Consider the following 6,449-nt stretch of genomic DNA (forward strand, 5'->3'; position numbering starts at 1 on the left):
TTTTTTTACTAAATAGGAACTTGGATAAATATTGTTGAAAATGGCTTTCATCAATGTCGTAACATGTTTATACAATACCTTGTATTGGCTTGGTAGTGCGCTTTTCACCTTCACTCGATTGAACTCATCCTGAATTTGCTGCACTTCACCCTTCTTTTTTAACTGTGATGACACATCCTTTTTCTTTTTCTACGTAAAATTAAAAAGAATGTAAGTACCCTTACTATGACATTTTAATTAAGGAATAAGTACATGTAAATTACCACAACTGTTCGGAGGCTGACTAAATTTCGAGGCCATGCTAAGTGAGAACCAACAGCTTCGCGAACTTTTTCTATTTCACCAGGTATCGGCACAGGAACTAATGCGTCTGGTTGTATGTGTCCGTCAACCGACACACGAACGTGTCTAGACATTAGTGGCACTCCATATACTGTAACACTCATTTCTTCATCATCGAAAAGCGTACCATAAGCAGCTTTATTTTCAATGCTATTGACAACAAGCTCACAAATTTGTGGACCCTACAATTATGAATCATAAGTCTATATGTGTTTAAAATCCTAGAAAATAGACTGTATATAGTGATTTCTATGTACAACTTAGTGATTACTATATATAACTTAGTGATTAGTATATAAAGTTTTAGTGAATAACATTTGTATTATAATAATTTTTTTACCTTTTTCACTGCCCTCATCTTCCACTTGTTCATTTTTTGTTTGTTGGATGGTTTTTGTTCTTCAAATTATTCTTCACTTTGTTGTGTCTCTTGTTGTTCAATCTCCATTTCATCTTGACTTTTTTGTGTCTTATGTTCTTCCTGAATATTCTCCTGAGTAGTCTTTGGTGTTTTTTGTGTTGATATTTCATCCTACATAGTTTTTTTAATTATTAGTATCATATAGAGGTGACAAGTAAGGTGGATAAGAAATGAAAAATCTGCAGACTAATCTGGCAAATTAGAAATAATAAAATAAGTTTAGAATACATACATCATTGTAGTTTTCTGTCTTCCTGCAGTTTGCTTAAATTTTTTTGGTCTTGTATAAACCCTAATTTTCTTTACTGTTTCAGTATTTTTTTCTTGGAGGAGTATTTGGCTCTGCATCATTTATAAGAATTATGAAACTAATGGAAATATGAAATTAGTATAAGCAATTTTTAAATATATTATACCTTGTTCCATTGTATTTTCTTGATCTGTCGAATCTTCCAAGTCAACAAAGACAAGTGTGGTTTGTCTTATTTGCCGAGTTGTTTGTCTTATCCTTGGACTTCGTCGTGGTATTACTGTAGAAGCTCCTGTAAAGATTGATCTCAAACATAACAATTTTCTGAAGAATCATACTAGAACAGAACAGAGCAAGGCTAGTTTACGACACTAGGGCCAAGCACATAAGAAACTGTGGCACCAATGGCCAAGTATTTTGTTCAGTTTACTAATACAGGCAAATAGCTACCATGCAAAGAATCTATATTTATATTAGTATTGCTTTAAATCTCAGTTCATAAGGAATTTAGTAAATAGTATACAATAATATGCATACTTTCGTTTTCCAAAAGTGCCTAGTTTCAAGATAAATTAAAAGTGAATGGCTCTAAATATGTGATTTCAAGATTCTTCAACAGCAGTTTACTTGCATTTAACTTACATATGCAAAAATAACAAAAGTTTTCATGAAAGAAACATCAACATTAAGTGATAAACCAATAAACATTCCTCAGTAAATTAAGAATTCGACAGTAAATATCAACATCAACATTCCACAGTAACAACGTTAAACAAAACCATAAATAGCAAAATCACCAATAAACCAAAACATAAGTCAGAACAAACAGTAAAATCTCATCATAGCGAAGCACAATTTATCCTCGAATCTTATTATCATAAAATTTTCTGTATTTAATCCCTAATTCCAACTTAACAAAATTCTATAATTCACATGTTCTGTATTTAATCTAACTTAAATAATGGAAATCACTAAAATACAAGCATGCATTCATCAAATTAAGATTATATATAAATTTTTGCAGTTTAATGATATGAATTTTCATTAATATACATGTTCATCTAAATAATAATCTACAATATCATGTAATTAAATACGTAAAATTAATCACTAAACTATGTCTAATATATTGAAGATTCAGTATATATTCCTAAATAATCACTTAATATTTCAATAAAATCAATCAATTTCATTAAAAATTTCATTAAATAAAATGAAATTATGAAATTAAACAGTGTAGAACCTAATTCAACATACCTCCTCTAGTCCTAGCCATTTTTGCTTCAATAAAATGCTAAATATGATCTGTTTGAAGATTAATATGTTAGAATGCAGAATAATCATTAAAAACCCCTGAAAATCACTAAAATATGAGTATGCATTCATTAAATTTAATTTATATTTAAATTTATGCATATTATTGTGATGAATACCTCTAAAAGTATGAGATATATACATGTTCGAGTTGAATTTAGTCAGAAACTTTGAATTGAAGTTCTTCATTGCAGCAAACGTAGAAAAGTAGTCCCGTTGAACTCGTTTTTGAATGTATACGGATAAATTATGTTTAAATTGAGTGAATAGATCCGAGAACTCACGTTGATGGTTGAAATCAGAGATTATTTCTGTTGATGAAGAAGATGATGATGATGATGATGATGCTTGTAGAAGATGATGGAGCAGTTTTGTGCAGATTTATGCGCGTGAATTGTGTAACTGTTTTTTAATTTTAATTTCAAACTTAAAGGAACTGTTTTTTGGGCTGGGCTGCTTTTCTTGTTTTGGGCTGGGCTATTTCTAGTTTTTATTTTAAGGTTGTTTCTATTTGAACAACCCCTTATTAATATATTTGAAAATATATGGACAAAAAGTGGAACAAAAAGAGAGAGAAATGTAAAAAGAAGAGAGAGAAATGAATTTTTGATTGCTAAAAATGTTATAAGGGAGCACTAGAAGTTCATTAAAGATAAAAAATTAAGCTCATGTCTTAGTGATATAAAGAAGTACTAATACATTGTTGGAGTGCCATTTTTTGTCAAAATCTTTATAATTAAACTTAAGAGCTCATATAAGGGAGCTGTTGGACTTGCTCTTAATCTGTGTAATTTATCAAATAATTTTGTTTTTGCCGGCCTCTTTCGCACTAAATGTCCTTAAACTAGTCTCGGGCAACTTATAATACTTCCATCTTGGAAATCTGCGATTAGGAAAGAATGGAGAGTTTATTACTGGAACGACCAAATTGAAATCAGCTATTTGGAAAAGTTATGCATGTTGCTAATTAGAAAGAGAAATGATTTTTCATTTTCGAAATTCAGTTAGCGGTGGAGTTTATTGTTTTTTCAAAATAAATAAATATAGAGAATGCTTGGTGTACAAAATTTTGTACATAATAACATGTGGTGTGTTTTAATTGGAATGGCTCCTTGTTTTCACATCAACAAAACCAATTAAAACACCCCACATCATTTATCATGTCATTATGTACAAATTTTTTGTATAAAATTCTGTACACCTAGCACTACTCAATAAATATACGTAGATCGCGTTTTCTTTGGTGTGAACTTCAAACAAAGATCAGAAGATTGATCTAAAAGTCTTGGTTAAAAAAATATAACAACAGAACTTTCCTGCAATTATTATCAACCTCAAAGCTTTGTATGGTCTGTAATATCTATCGTGCTGTTGTATCCGGATTTTCTGTCATGACAGGACATGATCGAAGGCATGGACAATAAAGACTGCAATGGATGAGTCGAAACACGAGGGTTAAGGAGACCTCTTGATCAGAATTGAGAGTAGAAAGCCAACGAAACAGAACAAAAGATTTAGTCAGCAACATGCCGAGTTTATAGGAATTGCAGTTGAACTCCAAGACTTAATCTACAACCATGATTCAAAAGATGAGAGAAAAGGGGGGAAGTTAGATAAAAAAGGTGGAAAAACCAAGAGGATAAGGGGTAGATAAAAAAGAAAACACCCGAGAGATAGAAACGGAACATGCAAACACATGAGTACGAGGAGAATTCTCAGCTGGTAGAAATACATACACGAGCACTAGAAAAACACGAAGCTTTGTCATCCTGGTAGCAAAACACATTGCCTTCACACACACACACAAACACCTCAGCAAATAAAAATAATGTATTATGAACATGGATTTAGCTTGATCTATATTCGTTAGGTTGGGTACACAATCCCACCCGCGGTTTTTTCCCATTTATGGGTTTTTCGCGTCACCAATATCTTGTGTCATTTACATTTACGTTCTAAATAGTTTAGTCACATTGTATGAATCGATTTGAATAGACCTTAGCATTTAACCTACTAAATTTGGTAAAAACAATTGGTGTCATCTGTGGGAAATTTGCTAAGGATTTGATTGATTCATTATCATGGCGGGCAACGAATCGGAAGAACAGGTCACAAATCGAGAAGCTGAGACAGAAAGAAACAAAGAAATAGTTGTGACGTTAAAGAAACTACAAGAGGAGATGGAGAAGATACGCTCTGAAAATGAGGAATTGAAGAAAGAAATCACTACGACCAAATCCAAGACCAAAACGGATACAAAGAAGACGATTCCAAGTGTAGTCAGACGTCTGAACATGGATGATGCTGAGCAGTGGGATCAACATGAGGAACCAACAAGGGATATTGTCGATGTCATTGAGATAGAGGATGTTGAGAATGTATCAAATAATGATGATGATTTGGAGAAGCAGCATGATGAACGACGTTATGATGATCGTGAGGAACAAGAGGGGGATCATGACAGGAGAAGATCACGTCAGAGGAGTACAAAGTCTCGAAATCAGATTCTGGAGGAATTCAAAAGAGAATTACAAGAAGTGTAGGAATTAATCGAGAGAATTCCTGGTGTCCCCAAGCCATTAGAGAAAGCGACCCCTACGAGTTATGCTTATTCACCCTTTCATGAGAACATTATTTTGGTAGAGATACCAAAACGCTTCACAGTGCCAAGGATGAGGCCATATGATGGAAATAATGACCCATTGGAACACATCGCATTAAATAAACAATGAATGTTTACGTTACCTATTACACGTGACTTAAAAGAGGCTTATATGTGTAAGGGTTTTAGCTCAACATTGTCAGGACCAGCCCTATAATGGTTTTTGAATCTTCCACACAGGAGCACCAAGATGTTTGCCAACATGGAGGATGTATTTAATATGCAATTTGCTAGCAGTAGAGTGTTTGAGAAATCTATAAGCGATTTATACAAGATCGTGCAACGTCATAGAGAGCCGCTACGTGACTACTTGACACGATTCAACAGAGAGAAAGTGATTATTACCAACTGTGATATACCCACATCTTTTGAGGCATTTAGAAGGGGTTTGGAGAGGGAATCTCCACTTTATGAAGAACTGTCAAAGTACCTGTGTAGAACTATAGATGACGTATAAGCAAAGGCTATGCCACAAGTGAGATTGGAAGAAGACATAAGGGAAGATGATCAGAAATATTATAGACCTTCGAGAAGATTACAACACCAAGGTATAGTGAATACAAACCCTATTTGAGGCCTTCTAGGGATGAAGTCTATGTCAACATGACACGATAACACAATGATTGGAGAAAGGAGGAATGTATGAATTGGAGAAAGGACCCTAATTTACCATCAACATATGATAGCTACGTTTTCACGATAACACCATCAGCCATGATGAAGGAGTTCACCGAGACGGGATACATAGTTAAATGGCCAACGAAGAGCAACAAGCCCAAGGCGAATATAGACTCCAGATTATGGTATGACTACCATGGAGATTATGGACACAAAACTTATGAATGTGTGGCTTTACGAAAGGAGCTACAATTCTTAACCAAGAAATGGTATTGAACTGAGTTCATGACATCCAAGAAAATAGCTTACGTCAGGAGAGATAAGTCACCCAATAGAGACGACATAACGCCAATGAGACAACCACCACCACCACACCATAAAGTAATTAACTTTATCGCATGTGGTTTTGAATTGTGTGGGTCTACGTACTCCCAAGCTAAAAGGGTGGCTAGAGAGACATGCATACGAGTTACTCAAGTAGTAGTTGATACTGGTACTCTTCCAGTCTTGATGTTTGATAAATTAGATAAGAGGAGTATTCGAGAACCACAATAAGATGGTCTTGTCATCTCGCTCCCAGTGGGGAATTGCCTAATCAAAAGGATATTGGTTGATAATGGGAGTGTTGCCAACATCGTGATGTTGAGCACGTTAAAGCAAATGGGTTTGGCAAAAAGTGACATGATTAAAAAATAACATCTGGTGGGATTTAGTAGAGAAACCAAACGTATAATGGGTGAGATCACGCTTCTTACATATGCACAAGGGGTCAACCTCTTGGAGAAGTTTTGCATATAGACGTCGACTCCACATACAACATAATCATTGGAAGACCTTGGATT

Source organism: Apium graveolens, chromosome 9, assembly GCF_009905375.1.
Source record: "Apium graveolens cultivar Ventura chromosome 9, ASM990537v1, whole genome shotgun sequence".
NCBI lineage: Eukaryota > Viridiplantae > Streptophyta > Magnoliopsida > Apiales > Apiaceae > Apium > Apium graveolens.